The following is a 23,161-nucleotide window of genomic DNA, read 5'->3' as shown; positions in this document are numbered from 1 at the left end:
AACAAGTCGGGGCAGATAAAGAAAGACGGGAATAATAGGCGTTGGCACTGCACATACACCAGGGATCTCTTTACTGCTAATACAAGTGTCATTCCTTGTCAAGTTTGGTAGAACGCACCTTCAAGCCCCGAATTCGCTTACAAATGTTAAAGATCTACTTTATCTCATTTGCAAACAATGCTATTTTGACTTGGTTATAAGCCAAGTGCATGGATATCCCACCTTCATTACATCCTACGATGGGCAGAGACTGTGAACTTAACTGGAAGGAAGATCTAGTACCCACGACCTCAAGTAGAGTGAGGCAGAAGGGAATTATTGGAACTATTATTCCATATTCACATACTTCACGCAGAATCAGTCAACTCACTACAGGCACTGGTTCTAAAGCAAGGGACAAAGTTTCATCATATACGTTACAAGCAATGGCTCCTTGTTACAAGCAGCAGCCGAAGCAATCTTGAAAGCCCTAAACCCATACATCCTACGATGGGCAGAGACTGTGATCTAGTACCCACAATGCAAAATCTAGTTTTTGCATAGTGTCAACACGGAAGTGTTTTACCATTCATATATATACTGAGTGTTTATATATACTGTGTGTGTATATATATATATATATATGTGAATGCGTATATCTTCATACATATATACTTACAAGATTTTTCAAAGAGTAAAGGAGCAACTCCATTCAGGGGGCAAGAATTTCCAAACAGCACATCCTGTGCATCTTGCGCCTTACTGTATATTTATATTTATAAAAACTAATCTATACTGACTCATAACCTTAATAGGAAGATTTAGGGCTTGGAAATCATGATAATTCAGCAGCGATTGGACGGGAAGGGGGGGGGGGGGCTGGACATAGGCCTCCCTATCCTCACCTAACAGAGTTGTCACTGACGGGTCTCAATTTTGAAAATATCTGTAGTTGGGGGAAACACTGTAAACGTGTAAATGGATCGTTCATCATAAATAGTATATAGCACATCATACATAATACATAGTGAATCACAGTCATTGTCTTTTTCAAAAATGAATGAAGCACATTATGAATACACATTGTTGTTGCCTAATATTTTATTTACTCTGAAATAAACCGCTGTGATTTATATGATCTGTAAGTACTTTAAACTTTTACCAACGAGTTTCTGAGAATTAACTCCATTCTCTTAACATAATTACTGTCAACGAAGGGCTTTATCTGGTAGCCAAATATACGCAAAGGTAAGAATTGGAAACAAAAGCGACCGTGACAGGACTCGAACCTGCAATCTTCGGATCCGAAGTCCGACGCCTTATCCGTTAGGCCACACGGTCGGATATTTAGCAATTTAAATGGACCAAGAAGACAAGGTGTGTGTGCTTATATATACACACACACACCATCAGTCGATGTTGACTTGGGCTTTACTGATTCTCTCAATACCTGGCTGAAAGATTGTAAGGAGCAAGCTGTTTCCCTTGCAGCATGCTCCCACTTTCCACCCAGCTGATGGATCTAAACGAACGGCAAAGGTCGGTACGGTCAGCACCAACGGCGTCGCAGGAGTTGCCAGAACGAGGTCACAAGCCACAACGAACTGTCTAAGGGACTTCGGCTCCTGACTTTTGTTCAAGGTTGATCCCAAAGCCTTTTCATCTCACAGATGCCACATGGCAATGGATTATTTTGTATGGGGTGAACTCACATAGCCTTCGCCCATACACGGACTGAACTACAAGGCAGCAATCGGTAACCACTATCGTATCTACAATCTATGAATGTGTATGCATTGCAAGAGAGGAATTTAAATCAGCATCTTCAAGCTATATATTTTTACATACTATAGAAAAAAAAAAAAAAAATCCAACACGTAAAGACAATCAGTCCTCACTTAACATATTGCAAATCACACACATACTAATTCTAATCACAATACAACTTCTGGACTGATATTAGAAGTTTGGTTTCAATGATAAATGCTGAATGTTATGCAATGTCTGTCTCAATTTCCCTTACAATAGTCCTTATTTTTCTTTCTTTCTTTCTTTGTGTTTGTTTTACTTTGTATAGGGAAATGTAATTGATAGGCAAGACCAGCGTTCGAGACTGTTCCATGTCAAGTGTGGAATCACACGTAGGCCCATACGGATCATATAAATCACAGCGGTTTATTTCGTGACATGTACCTGTTTAGTACATTGTACATTAACATTATTTTTTCGCAATTTCACTTTATGTAAGCTCGGCAAATGAACAGTGGCAATACAGCAGTTTTGGTGACGTATTCAAATTTCCTTGAATGAAAAGACCGACGGGTATTTTAGAGTAAATAAATTATTAGGCAACAACAATGTGTATTCATAGTGTGCTTCATTTATTTTCTTAAAAGATAATGACTGTGATTTACTATGTACTATGTATGATATACTATATACTATCTATGACGTACGATTCATGCACACGTATGCAGTGTTTCACCCAACTATTTTCAAAATTGTGACCCGCCAGAGACAACTCTAATTTAAGGTGAGGATAGGGAGGCCTATGTCCAGCCCCCCCCTCCCCCCCCCCCTTCCGTCCAATCGCTGCTGAATTATCATGATTTCCAAGTCCTAAATCTTCCTATTAAAGTTATGAGTCAGCATAAATTAATATTTATAAATATAAATACACAGTACGGCGCAAGATGCACAGGATGTGCTGTTTGGAATTTCTTGCCCCCTGAATGGAGTTGCTCCTTTACTCTTTGAAAAATCTTGTAAGTATATTTGTATCAAGATATACGCATACACATATACACACACAGTATATATAAACACACACACACATATATATATGACTGGTAAAACACTCTTCCGTGTTGACACTATGCAAAAACTAGATTTTGCATTGTGTTTTTTTTCTGCCATATATATATACATATACATATACATATATATACACAGTATATATACATATATATGTATATGTATAAAGAAAAAAAACTCATAAGTATCATTCTTGCTGTCGTTTCCATTAAGACATTTCAAGGCGATTAAATTTATCATGATTTTCAAAAGATGAACTGCACAATTGGATATATTACACATGCATATATATATGTTCAGTTGTTTGCCAGATATGGGACATATCTGGAGTATCTGAATGTGCATATTTGTTTATATATTCTATCTTTTCATATTTCTCTGTTTATGTTAAATTTCCTTTATAACTGATATTAGCAAAAAACATCAAGATGAAATTAATACAATTAAAAGAATAAAGAAAAACAAACTACTCAAAAATGGGCCTACGTGTGATGATTCCAAACTTGGCATGGAACAGTCTCGGACGCGGGTCTTGCCTATGAATTACATTTCACTATACAAAGTAAAACAAACACAAAGACAGAAAGAAAAAGATAAAGTACTATTGTAAGTGAAATTGATACAGACATTGCATAACATTCAGCATTTATCATTGAAACCAAACTTCTAATATCAGACCAGAAGTTGTACTGTGATTAGAATTAGTATGTGTATGATTTGCAATATGTTAAGTGAGGACTGATTGTCTTTACGTGTTGGATTTTTTTTTTCTATAGTATGTAAAAATATATAGCTTGTAGATGCTGATTTAAATTCCTCTCTTGCAATGCACACACATTCATAGATTGAAGATACGATAGTGGTGGCCGATTGCTGCCTGGTAGTTCAGTCCGTGCATGGTCGAAGGCTATGGGAGTTCACCCCATACAAAATAATCCACTGCCATGTGGCATCTGTGAGATGAAAAGGCTTCGGGAGTCAACCCTGAACAAAAGTCAGGAGCCGAAGTCCCTTAGGCAGTTCGTTGTGGCTTGTGACTCCCCTATTTGCAATATGTGTAGTGAGAATTGACTGTCTTTACGTGTTGGAATTTTTTTTTTCTATAGTATATAAAGATATATAGCTTGAAGATGCTGATTTAAATTCCTCTCTTGCAATGCAAACACGTTCATAGATTGAAGATACAATAGTGGTGCCCGATTGCTGCCTTGCAGTTCAGTCCGTGTATGGTCGAAGGCTATGGGAGTTCACCCCATACAAAATAATCCACTGCCTTGTGGTATCTGTGAAATAAAAAGGCTTCGGGAGTCAACCCTGAAAAAAAGTCAGGAATCCCTTAGACAGTTCGTTGTTGCTTGTGACCTCGTTCTGGCAACTCCTGCGACGCCGTTGGTGCCAAACCGTACCGATCTTTGCCGTTCGTTTAGATCCATCATCTACGTGGAAAGTGGGAGCATGCTGCAAGGGAAACAGCTTGCTCCTTACAATCTTTCAGCCAGGTATTGACAGAATCAGTAAAGCCCAAGTCAACATCGACTGATGGTGTGTGTGTGTATATATATATAAGCACACACACACCTTGTCTTCTTGGTTCATTTAATATGCTTCCTTCCGACCGTGTGGCCTAACGGATAAGGCGTTGGACTTCGGATCCGAAGATTGCAGGTTCGAGTCCTGTCACGGTCGCATTTGTTTCTTATTCTTACCTTTGCGTATATTTGGCCACCAGATAAAGCCCTTCGTTGACAGTAATTATAATAAGAGAATGGGGTTAATTCTCAAAAACTCGTGGGTAAAAGTTTAAAGTACTTACTGATCATATAAATCACAACGGTTTATTTCAGAGTAAATAAAATATTAGGCAACAACAATGTGTATTCATAATGTGCTTCATTCATTTTTTTTTAAAAGATAATGACTGTGATTCACTATGTACTATGTATGGTGTACTATATACTATCTATGATGACCGATCCATTTACAAGTATATGGTGTTTCACCCAAAATTGAGACCCGTCAGTGACAACTCTAAGGTTAGGTGAGGAAAGGGAGGCCTACGTCCAGCCCCCCTCCCCCCTCCCCGTCCAATCGCTGCTGAATTATCATAATTTCCAAGTCCTAAATCTTCCTATTAAGGTTATGAGTCAGCATAGATTAATATCTGTAAACAGAAATACACAGTAAGACGCAAGATGCACAGGATGTGCTGTTTGGAATTTCTTGCCCCCTGAATGGAGTTGCTCCTTTACTCTTTGAAAAATCTTGTAAGTATATCTGTATCAAGATATACGCATACACATATATGTATATATACACACAGTATATATATATATTATATATATGACTGGTAAAACACTCTTCCGTGGTGACACTCCCCAAAAAGAAAGTCTTGCCTATGAATTACATTTTCCTATACAAAGTAAAACAAACAGAAAGAATGAAAAAAGTACTATTGTAAGAGAAATTGAGACAGACATTGCATAACATTCAGCATTTATCATTGAAACCAAACTTCTAATATCAGTCCAGAAGTTGTGCTGTGATTAGAATTAGTATGTGTTATTTGCAATATGTGTAGTGAGAATTGATTGTCTTTACGTGTTAGAAATTGTTGTGTTTTGTTTTTCTTTTCTATAGTATGTAAAATATATATAGCTTGAAGATGCTGATTTAAATTCCTCTCTTGCAATGCACACACATTCATAGATTGAAGATACGATAGTGTTGCCCGATTGCTGCCTTGTAGTTCAGTCCGTTTATGGTCGAAGGCTATGGGAGTTCTCCCCATACAAAATAATTCACTGCCATGTGGCATCTGTAAGATGAAAAGGCTTCGGGATCAACCCTGAACAAAAGTCAGGAGCCGAAGTCCCTTAGGCAGTTCGTTGTGGCTTGTGACCTCGTTCTGGCAACTCCTGCGACGCCGTTGGTGCTAACCGTACCAATCTTTGCCGTTCGTTTAGATCCATCATCTACGTGGAAAGTGGGAGCATGCTGCAAGGGAAACAGCTTGCTCCTTACAATCTTTCAGCCAGGTATTGTGAGAATCAGTAAAGCCCAAGTCAACATCGACTGATGGTGTGTGTGTGTGTATATATAAGCACACACACACCTTGTCTTCTTGGTCCATTTGAATTACGTTTCTTCCGACCGTGTGGCCTAACGGATAAGGCGTCGGACTTCGGATCCGAAGATTGCAGGTTCGAGTCCTGTCACGGTCGCTGTTATTTCCTATTCTTACCTTTGTGTATATTTGGCCACCAGATAAAGCCCTTCGTTGACAGAAATTATAATAAGAGAATGGAGTTAATTCTCAGAAACTCGTGGGTAAAAGTTTAAAGTACTTACTGATCATATAAATCACAACGGTTTATTTCAGAGTAAATAAAATATTAGGCAACAACAATGTGTATTCATAATGTGCTTCATTCATTTTCGAAAAAAAGTAATGACTGTGATTCACTATGTACTATGTATGGTGTACTATATACTATCTATGATGACCGATCCATTTACAAGTATATGGTGTTTCACCCAAAATTGAGACCCGTCAGTGACAACTCTAAGGTTAGGTGAGGATAGGGAGGCCTATGTCCAGCCCCCCCCGCCCTCCCCGTCCAATCGCTGCTAAATTATCATAATTTCCAAGTCCTAAATCTTCCTATTAAGGTTATGAGTCAGCATAAATTAATATTTATAAATAGAAATGCACAGGATCTGCCGTTTGGAATTTCTTGACCCCTGAATGGAGTTGCTCCTTTACTCTTTGAAAAATCTTGTATGTATATTTGTATCAAGATATACGCAAACACATATATGTATATATACACACAGTATATATACACAGTGTATATATACATATATATATTATATATATATATATAACTGGTAAAACACTCTTCCGTGTTGACACTCCCCCAAAAGAAAGTCCTGCATATAAATTACATTTCCCTATACAAAGTAAAACAAACAGAAAGAATGAAAAGTACTATTGTAAGAGAAATTGAGACAGACATTGCATAACATTCAGCATTTATCATTGAAACCAAACTTCTAATATCAGTCCAGAAGTTGTGCTGTGATTAGAATTAGTATGTGTTATTTGCAATATGTGTAGTGAGAATTGATTGTCTTTACGTGTTGGAAATTGTTTTTTTTTCTTCTATAGTATATACAGATATATAGCTTGAAGATGCTGATTTGAATTCCTCTCTTGCAATGCAAACACGTTCATAGATTGCATATACGATAGTGGTGCCCGATTGCTGCCTTGTAGTTCAGTCCGTGTATGGTCGAAGGCTATGGGAGTTCACCCCATACAAAACAATCCACTGCCTTGTGGCATCTGTGAAATGAAAAGGCTTCGGAAGTCAACCCTGAACAAAAGTCAGGAGCCGAAGTCCCTTAGGCAGTTCGTTGTGGCTTGTGACCTCGTTCTGGCAACTCCTGCGACGCCGTTGGTGCTAACCGTACCGATCTTTGCCGTTCCTCTGGATCCATCAGCTGCGTGGAAAGTGGGAGCATGCTGCATGGGAAACAGCTTGCTCCTTACAATCTTTCAGCCAGGTACTGAGATAATCAGTAAATTCCAAGTCAACATCGACTGATGGTGTATATATATAAACACACACTATGTCTTCTTGGTCTATTTAAATTACGTTTCTTCCGACCGTGTGGTCTAACGGATAAGGCGTTGGGCTTCGGATCCGAAGATTGCAGGTTCGAGTCCTGTCACGGTCGCTGTTATTTCCTATTCTTACCTTTGTGTATATTTGGCCACCAGATAAAGCCCTTCGTTGACAGTAATAATAATAAAAGAATGGAGTTAATTTTCAGAAACTCGTTGGTAAAAGTTTAAAGTACTTACAGATCATATAAATCACAGCGGTTTATTTCAGAGTAAATAAAATATTAGGCAACAACAATGTGTATTCATAATGTGTTTCATTCATTTTCGGAAAAAAAGATAATGACTGATTCACTATGTACTATGTATGATGTACTATATACTTTGGGTTGTGATAATGAAGTGAGTTATGATAATGATGTGAGTTGTGAGTGCCATGTGATGCCATTGCATACGGATTATGATGCCAGTATTATCGTACGTATATAGTGATAATTATGTGATTATCTTGTAACACACTTCCTTTTGTGTGATATGTTATACCATATGAAATATAGAAGATTACGATTAGTTTATATTGCTGTGTAGCATATCACCTATGTGAAAGAGAGATTCTCTGTACTATTTATAGAGTACATTTTATTTTGTCTCTGTAGTCACACGTCTGGCAGTAAACACTCGCAGACGGAGCCTGGCGTGTGGGGCAGAGGAACATGAAGATTTCCGTATTAATTTTGTCAGAGCTGATCTCCAATGAACTTACTTTAATTTTCATCGGTGTTTTCTTCACCCTCAAGCATCATAGAGAAACACCAAGCTAACGTAGAAGACGAACATGGCGCAGTGATCCAGCAAATTCAGTTCTGACGCCTGTTATTGTTGCCTGCCCCAGGCCTCCTCGACCTCATGGCCTGTCGCCGGCCCCGCGCTTCGTCCACCCTCGTGCCAGGTCAGCAATCAACCCGCTCGGCAGTGTACTTCATTAATGCAGGGGTGTGCTGCTATAGTGTAGTGATGTGTATTGTGAAGTGCCTATAGTGTTCGTGCAGTGTTTAGTGTGTTCAGGGGCCATTTTTGTATAGCAAAAGGGAGCCGGACCGACTGATTCTCTCACGCTCGTGGCTCGCCTGCCCGCACGTGTCCGCCGTGACGTCATCGCACTGACACTTCTTTTACGTATTTTCACCGGATTTTCGGCGATTGTGCTGTATAATCTTGACACCCTTACCACGTTACAATGGGTAAAGGGAGGAAAAAAGAAGATAACAGTAAGACCGACCCTGAGAAGCCTGACTCCAGCCTTGAAGAATCCGCAGGAGCTAGTGCAAGCACCCCACCTCCCATAGATGTTGCTTCATTGCTGCAGTGGATAATTCAGAGGGATGACAAGAGGGAAGACACCCGCCGGAAGGAGGAAGAAGCCCGCCGGAAGGAGGAAGAAGCCCGCCGGAAAGAGGACGAAGAAAATCGTTACCGACGAGAGGAAGCACGCAGGAACAAGGAGTCTGCTCGTTTTCAGGAGCTGATCCTTCGCCTCACCCCCCAGCAGCCCGTAGCTTCACCTGCGAGTTCGCCAGTGAGCAGTTCTGCCGCGTCCACTGCTTCTCTCACTCCACCAACCCCGAGGGCAACAATACAGCCTCCGAAAGCATTAACGGCAGATGCGATTCCCTAACAGTTTCGAGAATGGAAGCGAGAATGTTCCGATTATGCTGTTATGGTAGATCTCCTTAACCTGCCATTATCAAAGCAGCTTATGCAGCTACGGATGTGCCTAACATCTGAGATGCGACGGGTGCTGGAGCACAAGTTGGACGTGCCCGCAGACCCAACATGCTCAGTGGACGATGTCTTGACAAAGCTCGAAACGCATATATACAATGCAAGTAATGAGGCACTGCGACGGCCTTCGAGTGCAAGCAAGCAGACGGCGAGAGCTTCGATGACTTTTGGATACGGCTGAAAATCTTGTCACAGGAGATAGAAATTTGCAAGACACAGGACCAAGCATGCTGTAAGCAGTGGAAGAAACACGGCATTCTAATGGGTATACGAGTTGAGGAACTTACCCAGAACCTCATTGAAATGGACCGCTCAGCGACGTTGCAGGATGTTTTTGAGAAATGCAGGTCTCATGAATCGTCAAAGACTGCATCATCTGCTTTAAAGGACACAGTTTCTTCACGTGCTGTTTCTCAATATAAAAGAGAAAAAGGCTGCCCTGAAGCAGAAGTCCAAGATGAGGCCTGGCTCACCTCTGCCTAATAAGGTCTGCAACTGCTGTGGTCGTCAACATGAAAAAGGTCTGTGCAGGGCCACCACTTACACATGTCGTGCTTGTGGTAAGAAAGGCCATTGGGCTATTGCTTCGAAGTGTCCTGCCCGGAATGCCAGATGCAATGTGTGCAAACGGCAGGGACACTATGATAAATGCTGCCCAAAGAAACGGAAGGCTCAGAAGACAAAGGGAGAGGACACCAACCAGGAATAGAAGGTAGTAAGTTCAGTATCCCCTTCAGTGTCATATGCCAGGAGTGTCACCTCTACTGCACGACCGAAACCTCAGCCTTCCCCTAAAGTCTACGTGTCAATTCGGCATAATGATTTACCATCATCCCTGACACTGGTGCAGACACAACTGTCATTGGACTCCAGCATCTTAGTAGTCTCGGCCTCTCAAAGGAAGACTTAGCACCACCGGCAGAGACAGTATACTACAATGCGGACGGGTCACAGATGCCACCACTGGCTGGATCTTTTCGTGGAATTATCACCTATGGCAACCGTTCGACTACATGTTGGATTGATGTTCAGCCTTCGCTCACAACCCGGCTGCTCTCTTGGGCTGAGTGCAAGGAGTCCATGGGCTGGGCAATACACCAATGTCGAACCCTCCTCAGTTGCTGCCTTTACCACTGAACCAGCTGAAGTCACCTGAAGAAGCAAGGAAGTACTTCCTGCATCACTATGCAGATGTCTTGGTGAAGAAGGACGACTTGCAGTCTGGGCCACTCAAGACGATGGTAGGCCCACCCATGAGAATTCATCTGCGGGAGAATGCCACGCCCTTCACGATCCACACCCCCAGAATGATTCCTTTGGCTTTTCAGGAACCAACAAGAAAGAAGCTTGAGTCATTAGTGACCCAAGGCATCTTAAAACCAGTGGAGGATGAACCATCAGAATGGTGTCATCCAATGGTTGTTGTTCCAAAAGCAAATGGTGGTGTTTGTATTACCACTGACCTATCAAAGCTCAATAGGCAAGTCTCTCGCCCTGCCCACCCTTCTCCGACGCCATTTACAGCCATCAGAAGTATTAGTCCGCAGTCAAAGTTCTTCACAACTGTAGATACTCTTTGTGGTTATTGGCAACTACCCCTGCATAAGGATGATCAACACCTGCCCTGCGTCCGTACTGGAAGATTCGCAATGAGTTGTACAATGATGGTAACTTGGTGCTGTATGGACCTAGAGTGGTTGTCCCTGTTTCTTTACATCGTAACACCCTGGCTCAACCGCATGAAAGCCACTGTGGCGTGGAAACAACAAACTGTCGTGCACAGCAGACAGTCTTTTGGCCAGGCATTAATGCAAACATTGTAAACACTGTTCGTGGCTGTGAGCCATGCCAGCGCCTACAGCCTAGTTAGCAACAGGAGCCACTGATGTTGGATGATAAACTCACATGACCATTTATGTCTATGTCGGGAGACTTTTTCAGTGTTGCTGGAAAACACTTCTTGGTGTATGCTGACCGACCCTCCGGATGGCCTGTTGCAATCCAATGTGGAACTAATGCAACAAGTACTTCGACGATCAGATTCTTCCGGCATGTGTTTCGTGATCTGGGTGTGCCAGTTCGCCTGCGCACTGATGGCGGACCTTAGTTCTCCAGCCGGGAATATGCAACCTTCCTTCAGCGATGGGGAGTACGTCATGCTATGTCAAGCCCCCATTACCCACAGTCTAATGGGCATGCAGAGGCTACTGTGAAGAAAGTCAAGTATCTGATCATGAAGACAGCACCCAACGGAAATATTGACAGTGAGAAGTTCTACAGAGGATTACTGGAGTTACGTAACACCCCAAACTTCACTGGTAAATACATATATATGTATATGCATAAAGAAAAACATTGAACTCAAAAGTATCATTCTTGCTGTCGTTTCTATTAAGAAATTTCAAGGCGATTAAATTTATTATGATTTTCAAAAGATGAACTGCACCATTGGATATATATTATACACACACACATATATGTTCAGTTGTTTGTCAGTTAATCATGGAACATATCTAGAGTATCTGAGTGTGCATATTTGTTTATATATGCTATCATTTCATATTTATCTGTTTATGTTGAATTTCCTTTAAACCTGATATTAGCAAAAACATAAAGATGAAATTAATACAATTAAAAGAATAAAGAAAAAAAATCTACTCAAAAATGGGCCTGGGGCTACGTGTGATTCCACACTTGGCATGGAACAGTTTCGAACGCGGGTCTTGCCTATGAATTACATTTCCCTATACAAAGTAAAACAAACACAAAGAAAGAAAGAAAAAAATAAGGACTATTGCTGTTAACATTCAGCATTTATCATTGAAACCAAACTTCTAATATCAATCCAGAAGTTGTACTGTGATTAGAATTAATATGTGTGTGATTTGCAATATGTTTAGTGAGGATTGATTGTCTTTACGTGTTGGAAATTGTTGTTTTTTGTTTTTCATTCTATTGTTTGTAAAATATATATAGCTTGAAGATGCTGATTTAAATTCCTCTCTTGCAATGCACACACATTCGTAGATTGCAGATACGATAGTGATGACCGATTGCTGCCTTGCAGTTCGGTCCGTGTATGGTCGAAGGCTATGGGAGTTCACCCCATACAAAATAATCCACTGCCATGTGGCATCTGTGAGATGAAAAGGCTTCGGGATCAACCCTGAACAAAAGTCAGGAGCCGAAGTCCCTTAGGCAGTTCGTTGTGGCTTGTGACCTCGTTCTGGCAACTCCTGCGACGCCGTTGGTGCTATCCGTACTGACCTTTGTCGTTCCTCTGGATCCATCAGCTGCGTGGAAAGTGGGAGCATGCTGCATGGGAAACAGCTTGTTCCTTACAATCTTTTAGCCAGGTATTGACAGAATCAGTAAAGCCCAAGTCAACATCGACTGATGGTGTGTGTGTATATATATAAACACACACCTTGTCTTTTTGGTCATTTTATATTACATTCTTTCCGACCGTGTGGCCTAACGGATAAGGCGTCGGACTTCGGATCCGAAGATTGCAGGTTCGAGTCCTGTCACGGTCGCTTTTGTTTCCAATTCTTACCTTTGCGTATATTTGGCTACCAGATAAAGCGCTTCGTTGACAGTAATTATAATAAGAGAATGGAGTTAATTCTCAGAAACTCGTTGGTAAAAGTTTAAAGTACTTACTGATCATATAAATCACAGCGGTTTATTTTAGAGTAAATATTAGGCAACAACAATGTGTATTCATAATGTCATAATCCATTTACAAGTATATGGTGTTTCACCCAAAATTGAGACCCGTCAGTGACAACTCTAAGGTTAGGTGAGGAAAGGGAGGCCTACGTCCAGCCCCCCCCCCCCCCCCCCCCCGTCCAATCGCTGCTGAATTATCATAATTTCCAAGTCCTAAATCTTCCTATTAAGGTTATGAGTCAGCATAGATTAATATCTGTAAACAGAAATACACAGTAAGACGCAAGATGCACAGGATGTGCTGTTTGGAATTTCTTGCCCCCTGAATGGAGTTGCTCCTTTACTCTTTGAAAAATCTTGTAAGTATATTTGTATCAAGATATACGCATACACATATATGTATATATATACACAGTATATATATATATATATATATATATATATTATATATATATGACTGGTAAAACACTCTTCCGTGTTGACACTCCCCCAAAAGAAGGTCTTGCCTATGAATTACATTTTCCTATACAAAGTAAAACAAACAGAAAGAATGAAAAAAGTACTATTGTAAGAGAAATTGAGACAGACATTGCATAACATTCAGCATTTATCATTGAAACCAAACTTCTAATATCAATCCAGAAGTTGTACTGTGATTAGAATTAGTATGTGTGTGATTTGCAATATGTTTAGTGAGGATTGATTGTCTTTACGTGTTGGAAATTGTTGTTTTTTGTTTTTCTTTTCTATAGTATGTAAAATATATATTGCTTGAAGATGCTGATTTAAATTCCTCTCTTGCAATGTACACACATTCATAGATTGAAGATACGATAGTGGTGCCCGATTGCTGCCTTGCAGTTCAGTCCGTGAATGGTCGAAGGTTGTGGGAGTTCACCCCATACAGAATAATCCACTGCCTTGTGGTATCTGTGAAATAAAAAGGCTTCGGGAGTAAACCCTGAACAAAAGTCAGGAGTCCCTTAGCCAGTTCGATGTCGCTTGTGACCTCGTTCTGGCAACTCCTGCGACGCCGTTGGTGCCAAACCGTACCGATCTTTGCCGTTCGTTTAGATCCAGCAGCTGAGTGAAGAGAGGGAGCATGCTGCATGGGCAACAGCTTGCTCATCACATTCTTTCACCCAGGCATTGACAGAGTCAATAGAACCAAAGTCAGCACCGACTGATGGCGTGTGTATATATGTATATATATATATATATATATATATATATATATATATATATAACCACACACACACATCTTGTCTTTTTAGTCCATTTAATAAAACTTACCTCCGACCGTGTGGCCTAACGGATAAGGCGTTGGACTTCGGATCCGAAGATTGCAGGTTCGAGTCCTGTCACGGTCGCTTTTGTTTCCTATTATTTCCTTTGCGTATATTTGGCTACTCGATAAATTCCCTCAGACAAATATCTAAGTCTTCGTTGACAGTATCTTTAATAAGAGAATGGAGTTAGCTCTCAGAAACCCGTTGGTAAAAGTTGAAAGTACTTACTGATCATATAAATCACTGCGGTTTATGAATATAACACTTAGAGAAAATATATTTTTTCCTGGAAATTATTGGGAAAAGAGAAAGAAGGAGGTGGAGACAAGGAGGGAACGGGGAAGAAAATGAAGGACAGGGGAGGGAGAGTAAAAACGAGATGGGAAGAGTTAGAAGGAGAGGAAATAATGAAAAAGTATATTGGTAGTAAAAAGACTGGGTGAGATATATTAGGAAAAATTAGCAGGGAGAGGAGAGATGAAGGGATGAAGATGGGAGAGAGGGAAGAAAAGAGAGAAGGAGGAAAAGAGAGTAGGGGAAAAATGAGGGAGGATAGAAGGGGGCGATATAGGAAAGAAAGGAGAAAAGATGGAGAGAGGGAAAAAAGGAGGAGAGTGAAGAAGAGATAGAGGGGGGAAAGGAGAGGAAGGGAGAGAGGGAAGAGGGAAAGAGAGAGGGAGAAAAGGAGATGGGAGAGAAGAGAATAGAGAGAAAGGAAAGGTGAGGAGAGAGCATAGGAGAGAAGAGGGAGGAAAGAAGGGGAGAGAGATACGAAAATAGAGAAGAGAGAGGAAGGGAGAAAGGGAAGAAAAGAGAGGAGAGAAGACAAAGGAGGGACCGGGAGAAGAGAAAGGGAAGAAAAGAGAGGAAGAGTGAGGAAGGGAGAGATATTAGAGGAGAAGAGAGAGCTAAGAAAAGGGAAGAGAGAGAGAGGAGGATAAGAGTGAGGGAGAGAAGGAAGAATTACGGACAACCCTAATCTTCCACTGGATAATATTCTGTACTACGATTACAATGTGATTTCGACCATGCTGGAGTCACCCTTCAAACACGTTCTTACTTTATGATTGAAATATTAATTAATTATTGAAAACAAAGGATACACACTCGACATCATACACGCGCACATGGAAATATACACATGGACACACAACTGAACACACATTTACACTCTGTTTCTCTGTATCCTCTTTCCCTCTTTTCTGATTTCACCGGATTTCTCTTTTTTTTTTCCCGTTTACATCTCTCCTCTCGCCGTCTTTCCTCTCTCTATTCTTTTCAAGCATCTCCCTCTATTTCCCTTTTATTTTCTTCCTCCTTCTCCCTGCCACTCCACTGCCCTTCTCTCTCATGTCCGCTTGCAAAACATTCGGCGTTTTGCCTGATCGTGTTATAATATTTCTTCTTCCAATTATTTTCGTTCATATTTCATTCGTTCCGAAAAGTAATCTATCTATACATTGGCATGCAATTGAAAGACTGACTGACTGAGTGACGCAGAAACAGGCTGACAGAGCAGAAACGTTTCTAATTATTGTAAACCTGGCTTTATGATGCCCGCTTGGTTCCTCAGTCATCATATCATTATTATCGTTATCTTAACAACTTCAAAATCAAACCACGCCATATATAAGAAATACCTAAACTAAAAACAAAAGGAAAAGAGTAGCGCCTACGTGACACAAGCATCACTTGGGGTCGATCGTGGGACCCTCGCGTGGTAGGAAGTGACCTTACCAACCATGCTACTTCGGAAGTAGTAATCTATATTAGTGATAAGGAAGTCTTAATATACATAGGTTTGTATGACTTTGTTTGTGTTTTTTCACGTGCATATATCCGCGTTTATGTATTTGTGTGTGTTTTATTGATTGGTTTATATTGGCAATGGAGGTCAGTACCTGGTTAAGGATAAACATAATATCCGTATTACGCATTTCCGATTGTAAAGTTTTTGAATCGCTAATCTATCGCCGTTGTACACACACAACAAATAAATGAAAATTAAAACCACGCAAATATATAGTACAAGGACATTACGGCCAGGCCATATCTAGAAGGCCCGGGCGAAGCTAGAACTTCGCAAACCAAACCACCACACCAAGAACATTACAGAGAGTAGCTGCTAAATAATTTCGAATTATTTCAATCAAAATTCGTCAGTAAAAAAAAAAAAAAAAAAAAAAAAAAATATATATATATAATGATAAAAAACTTGCCAGTTACAAATACACGGCCAGTTTTCTTTCCCTTTTCTGTCAAATAATAAATCGCATGTGGATATACCATCGACATAAAATTCATAAAGTAAAATGTGAGATATTACTCAAAGTTTAAAAAAATAATAAGTAAAAAACAAAAAAAAACAAACAAACAAAAAAAAAACATAGTATAAGAACCATATAAATTATGAGTTACTAATTTAGAAAATTCGAATTATTTTACTCAAAATTTGCCTCAACTTTATATCGACAAAAAATTCCCGGCAAGGTTCCTTTCCACTTCTATTAATTAATTTATTTATGATTTTTTTTTTTTAGGTCCAATGGTAATTTGTATATGGATGGATATATCAACATAAACTTGATAGCGTTAAATGTGAGATGTCACTCAAGGTTCATGGATATTCTTCGGAAAGGAATCTCCCTTTCTCTCCCCTCCCCCCCTCTCTCCTCTCTCGCTCTTTCTCTTTCTCTCTATCTCCTTTTTCTCTTCACTCCCTCCCTTCTTCGCCCCTCCCCCTCTCTCTCCCTTCGTCAATCTCTAATTCTCTACCTCTCCCTCTCTCCCTCCCTTCCTATTTATTTCTCATCCTTTCTCTCCCTCCCGCTTTCGGGTTGTCACGAAAATGCTTCCGTTTCCTCAAATTCTTCTTAGCAGCTGGAACTCTCCGCCATCGTGTTGAATGAATGACCCTGAACACCACAAATTACGTCATCACCGACCCCTAGCGGCAGGCAGCGTAACTATCGTTTTTCTGAGCGTCAAAAAGTTCGTCTGCTACTGTGGGGGAACTCTACGGGCTTAAATCTGCGATTTTCTCCTTTGATTGGATATATTAATTAAGAGTTACGAAGCATATGACATGATTTATTAATACAGAAAACACAATAATTTGAAAACTTTGACACACCTCAGGCGACCTTTACGGACAGTGACTACTGTTTTGTTTTACCACAGCACAACGAATTCTTGGCCACATTGGAGGTCATTCTTAAATGGACCCTCAAGTAAATTCACATTTAGGAGATCTCATTTAGCGGACCTTAGAGGAGCCAATCCTCATTACCTGTTTAGCATAGTCTGTACATTAATTTCTTCATTTTTGTCTATGTTAGAACTCAGTACTTTACGTGAGTTCGTTAAATGTTCATTATTCACTTTTAAAGAAGATAATGACTGTGATTTACTATGTACTATATACTATCTATGATATACGATCCATGTACAGTGTTACAACCACCTACATGCATTTTCAAAATTGTAACCCGTTAGTGACAACTCCAAGGTTAGACAAAGATAACGAGGCCTATGTGTGCACGTATGTATGAATACAAGTATACTATATAAATATCCTACATACACACGCATCAATACAAGATCCAAAGGCATCCGTTGCAAAGAATTTGTTCCACGCTCAGATGATATTGGAGATTTTAGGGATAATTTGCCACAAGTTTTGAGATGCACAATACTTTGTAATGTTTTCTCTGCCTTCTATAATATTTTGATATTAGAGACTTCGTTTGTTATTTTGTCTTGTTAATTTTATTATAGGTAGTAGTCACCTGATATGACCTGTTCTTACCACCCAAAGAGGTTTTATATCTTTATGGTATCAGAAAAGAAAAAATACCTTCGAGATATATTACATTATAGCGGACACACGCTTATCTTCTGATCTTGTTTATTTTAGTAATAAATGTATTTCCGAAACAAGACAGATTGAACTTTTGGACAAAAACAAAATAAATAAAATAAATTTATCCTGTTTATTCAACCGCTGACGACGTCCCCGCAGCATTCAGTCGAAGTCGATTCAGTCGAAGTCGAAGTCGTAGCCATCGGACTCGAAGCTGTCATCGCGATCGAAGCCACGGTTGAAGGATTGGGATCCTTGACTGAAGAATCCGCCGTTCTGATTGTAGCGATCGTATCCCCTATTGTTGAATCCTGCATTGCTGTTAAATCCCCGATTGTAATATCCAGAGTTGCCATTAAAGCCACGATTATAAACACCCGCGTTGCTGCTAAACTGACGGTTGCCGAAGCCGTCGTCGCGGTCGAATCCATCATTATCAAATCGATCATTGTCGAATCTGTCGTCGCGGTCGAATCCACTGGAGTAGCTATACCAGCGCTGGGGGGCGGCGGCGGCGAGGCTCGCCAGCACCACGCCCACCAGCGCCACCACCAGGAGGAATCTGCAACTCGCCTGCCACACACAGAATAAGTGGATGATGATAATGGTAGGTAACAATAATGATGAATATGATGATGATAACGAAAATAATGGCAATAATAAGGATAACAGTACTGATGAAAATAAAAGTAATAAGATTATGACAATAATTAAAATGATAGGAATAATCTGTAAATAGACCAAAAATCACTAATGTATAATGGAGCTGATAGATTCCTGATCAACAGGATTTCAAAATAAGACTAAAATGTCCTTCCACACTCTCATAAGAAAAGAGTAAACGAGGCTTTTCTAATAATGATAACAATAACAGTCTCTGTGACGTATATGTGAATTAATGAATATTTAAAAGAAGTTAATTACAGGACTTTTTGTCCTAACGTGGAAGTAATCGATAAATTACTGACCATCTTAAAAGTGTGAATTTTCGGAGAGTTGTCAAGTTCGCAGTGCCTTGACGAGATGTGGTGTAGGAACTCGTGGTCTGTGTTTTATATAGGTCCTGTAACCCCACCTCCTTCCCCTCCCCTTCCCATACATAAAATGCGATGTATCCCCTACGTTTCATATTTTTTCGTATCAATTTGTCCAACGAACTTGGGGCAGAACGAAACAACAGACGTTATCCCTTATGTGGAAACAAACGATGGTAGAAAACGACGTACCTCATGTAGCCACTACTAGACATAAACACTATAGCTTTTAATTGAAGATACCCCTCGGAGATTCTTATATGTCGCAGTGAACAGTATCCATTTTTTTTCTTCATAAAATTCGTCGAAAAGAAGTGGGATTCCCCGCCATCCCCGAAAAGCCCTCGTCACAAACACGATTCATGTCACGATGCCCTTAGGCGAGCCGAGATATTCTTCCTCTGACGTCTCAACGATGGAAACAATTCGGATCGGATAAACAAGCACAGGAATAATAGATTTCGGCACTGCCCTTACGTCAGGATCTCCTCATTTGCTTATAAAGGTGTGACTTCTTGTCAAGTTTGGTAGAGCGTAACTTCAAGTCCCGAAATCGGTAACAAATGTTAAAGATCTCTTTATCTTGTCTCGCAAACAACTCAGTTGTTACTTGGTGGGGGTGAAATGAATCCTTGTTAGAAGCAGCAGCCGACGCAATCTTGAGAGCTCTAACTCATACATCTCAGCAGGAAAATGTCGTGTACTAATTCTAAGGCAACTATTGACAGTCAGAATTAAGGGAAATTACTGTATTTTCTGAATTAATATATAATGACATATACTACAGCACTCTTAATCGCACTTTTATGTCCGTAAAATTTCCCCGAGATTAGCTGGCGATGTTTTGACGCTCAGAAAAGCGACAGTTACGATGCCCGCCGCTAGGGGTCGGTGATGACGTAGTTTGTGCTGTTGAGAGTTTCATTCATTCAACACGAAGGTTCAGAGATAGAGCAGCGAAGAATGAATTGAAGAAATAGAAGCACTTTCGTGCCAAATCGAAAGCTGGAGGGAGGGAGGGCGAGTAAGGGAGAGAAATAAAAAGGGAATGAAAGAGGGAGCGAGAAATGGAGATAAATAGAGGGTGTGAGAGAAAGAGGGAGGAAGAGCAATAAAGAGGGAGGAATGAAGGGAGAGAAACAGAGAGGGAGAAAATAGAAAGAGAGGGAAGGAGAGAAATAGGTAGGGAGAGAAAGGGAGATAAATAGACAGGGAGGTAAGGAGACAGGGGGAGGGAGAAAAAGGGAGATAAATAGAGGTAGGGAGGTTGGAAGAGAAAGATGGAAGAATAGAAAAGAGAGAGGTAGATATAGTGTCAGTGTGCACTGTGGCTATATACTGTATACTCGCTCCCTCTCTATTTCTCTTTCTCTCTCTCTCCCTCCCTCTACTTTGCTCCCTCCCTCCCTCTTTTTTTTTTCCCCTTTCTCTCCCTCCCGCTTTCGGTTTGGCACGAAAATGCTTCTATTTCCTCAGATTCTTCTTCGCAACTGTAACTCTCCGCCTTCGTGTTGAATGAATGAAGTTCGTCTGCTACTCTGGGGAACTCTATGGGCTTAAAACTACGATTTTCTAATTTGGTTGAATAAGAGTTGCGAGCTTTATCAGTACAGAAAACACAATACTTCGACACACTTTCTCAGACGACCTTTAAGGACAGTGACTACTGTGTTTTTTTTTTTTTTTTTTTTTTTTTTTTTTTTTTTTTTTTTTTTAACCACAGCACGACGAATTCTTGGTCGTTGTTAAATGGGCCCTCAGCTAGATTGACTATTACGAGAGTGATGTTTAGCGGAGCTTAGAATGGAGATAAACCTCATTACCTGTTTATGATACTCTGTATGTTAATTTATTCATTTTTCGCGATGTTAAGACTAAACTACAGACATTTTCAAAATTGTCAACCGTTAGTGACAACTCCAAGGTTAGACGAAGATAGGGAGGCCTATATGTGCACGTATGTATGTATACAAGTATACTATATAAATATCCTACATGTACACACATCAATGCAAGATCCAAAGCCATTTGTTGCAAAGCATTTGTTCCACACTCAGAAAATGCTATTGGAGATTGTAGGGATAATTTGCCACAGGTTTTGATATGCACAATACTTTTTCATGTTCCTTTTGCCTTTTACGATATTTTGAAAAAAAAAGCCTTCATTATTTTGTCTTTCTGTTATTTTATTAAAGATACTAGTTACCTCATATTTACAAAACAGGACAACATTGAAATTTAGGACAAAAATAACACAAATTAAATATATTTATATCATGTTTATTCAACCGCTGACGACGTCCCCGCAGCATTCAGTCGAAGTCGATTCAGTCGAAGTCGAAGTCGTAGCCATCGGACTCGAAGCTGTCATCGCGATCGAAGCCACGGTTGAAGGATTGGGATCCTTGACTGAAGAATCCGCCGTTCTGATTGTAGCGATCGTATCCCCTATTGTTGAATCCTGCGTTGCTGTTAAATCCCCGATTGTAATATCCAGAGTTGCCATTAAAGCCGCGGTTGTAAACACCCGCGTTGCCGCTAAAACCACGGTTGCCGAAGCCGTCGTCGCGGTCGAATCCATCATTATCAAATCGATCATTGTCGAATCGGTCGTCGCGGTCGAATCCACTGGAGTAGCTATACCAGCGCTGGGGGGCGGCGGCGGCGAGGCTCGCCAGCGCCACGCCCACCAGCGCCACCACCAGGAGGAATCTGCAACTCGCCTGCCACACACAGAATAAGTGGATGGTGATATTAATGATAATAGAGACAATTGTGTTAATAATGATGCATATGATGCTCGTTATGGTAACGATAATAATGTCAATGATAATGATAATAATGTTGTTGAATAAAACCGAAATAAGACCATGGCAGTAATGATAAGAATAATATGTAAATATACCAAAATCACAAAGAGTAATATATGTCTTTCAACACCCGGATAAGAAAATAATAAACGAGGTTTACATTATGGACTTTTCGCTCCAACGCTGAAGTAATAAATAGGTTACTCACCATCTAGAGAGTGTGAATTTCCGGAGAGTTGTCAAGTTCGCAGTGCCTTGACGAGATGTGGTGTAGGATCTCGTGGTCTGTGTTTTATATAGGTCCTGTGACCCCCTTCCCCTCCCCTTCCCATACATAAAATACCATGTGTCCTCTACTTTTCATATTTTTTCGGGTCAATTCATCCAACGAAGAGCCTGGGACAGAACGAAACAAGAGAAGATATCCCTTCTGTGGAAAACAATCGATGGTAGAAAACGGCGTACACAATGTAGCCACTAGACATCAACGCTATAGCTTTTAATTCAAGATACCCCTCGGCGATTCTTGAATGTCGTAGTGACCACTTTCCATTTTTCGCATAAAATTCGGTCAAACAGAAGTGGGATTCCCCGCCATCCCCAAAGGTTCTCGTCACAAACATGATTCATGTCACGATGCCCTTGGGCGAGTAGAGATATTCGTCTCAACGATGAAAACAAGTCATAGGGGATAAACAAGCAAAGGCATAATGGATGTTGACACTGCTTGTACGCCAGGGATCTCTTCATTTGCTAATACGGAAGTTATATCTTTGATCTTAAAGAAATGTTAAAGATCACTTTATCTCATCTTGCAAATAATGCAACTGTGACTCGGTGATGACATGATTTGTACACACACAGTTATCACCCACGAGCGTGGACTTCCCCACCTTCATTATATCTTACGATTGGCAGAGACTGTGAACTTAACCGGAAGAATGACCCAATACCAACGACTTCCACTAAGGGTGAGGCAGAAGGGAATTATTATTCCTCCGCATGCTATCACATATTTCACGCAGAATCAGTCAACTCCATCATATTCACTACAGACACTGGTTCTATAGCAAGGAACAAAGTTTTATCATATACGTTACAGGCAATGGCTCCTTGTTATAAGCAGCAACCGACGCAATATTGAGAGCCCTAACTCATGCATCCCAGAAGCAATGATTACTGATTTTTCAACACGGTACAACGAATTCTTGGCCAGGGTAGATGGGTCATTCTGAAATTGGCCTTCAGCCACAGTGCCAGTTAGGAGAATGATCTCGTTTAGCGGAGCGTGG

The 23,161-nt window shown here is 40.5% G+C and overlaps 5 non-coding genes across 5 annotated transcripts; 4 read left to right on the top strand and 1 right to left on the bottom strand.

The window, feature by feature from the left end:
• Positions 1 to 1,247: 1,247 nt before the first annotated feature.
• Trnar-ucg lies at positions 1,248 to 1,320 on the bottom strand. The gene has a single exon. It is a non-coding gene; the product is annotated as a tRNA-Arg (tRNA).
• A 3,086-nt stretch (positions 1,321 to 4,406) lies between these two features.
• Trnar-ucg lies at positions 4,407 to 4,479 on the top strand. The gene has a single exon. It is a non-coding gene; the product is annotated as a tRNA-Arg (tRNA).
• Positions 4,480 to 5,941: 1,462 nt separating this feature from the next.
• On the top strand, positions 5,942 to 6,014 carry Trnar-ucg. Its single transcript has one exon. It is a non-coding gene; the product is annotated as a tRNA-Arg (tRNA).
• A 6,651-nt stretch (positions 6,015 to 12,665) lies between these two features.
• On the top strand, positions 12,666 to 12,738 carry Trnar-ucg. The gene has a single exon. It is a non-coding gene; the product is annotated as a tRNA-Arg (tRNA).
• A 1,433-nt stretch (positions 12,739 to 14,171) lies between these two features.
• On the top strand, positions 14,172 to 14,244 carry Trnar-ucg. The gene has a single exon. It is a non-coding gene; the product is annotated as a tRNA-Arg (tRNA).
• The last annotated feature ends 8,917 nt before the right edge of the window (positions 14,245 to 23,161 follow it).

This window comes from Penaeus chinensis, chromosome 20 (genome assembly GCF_019202785.1).
Source record: "Penaeus chinensis breed Huanghai No. 1 chromosome 20, ASM1920278v2, whole genome shotgun sequence".
NCBI classification, from domain to species: Eukaryota; Metazoa; Arthropoda; class Malacostraca; order Decapoda; family Penaeidae; genus Penaeus; species Penaeus chinensis.
Note: the sequence above shows the minus strand (reverse complement) of the source record. Positions and strands in the feature narration are given on the sequence as shown.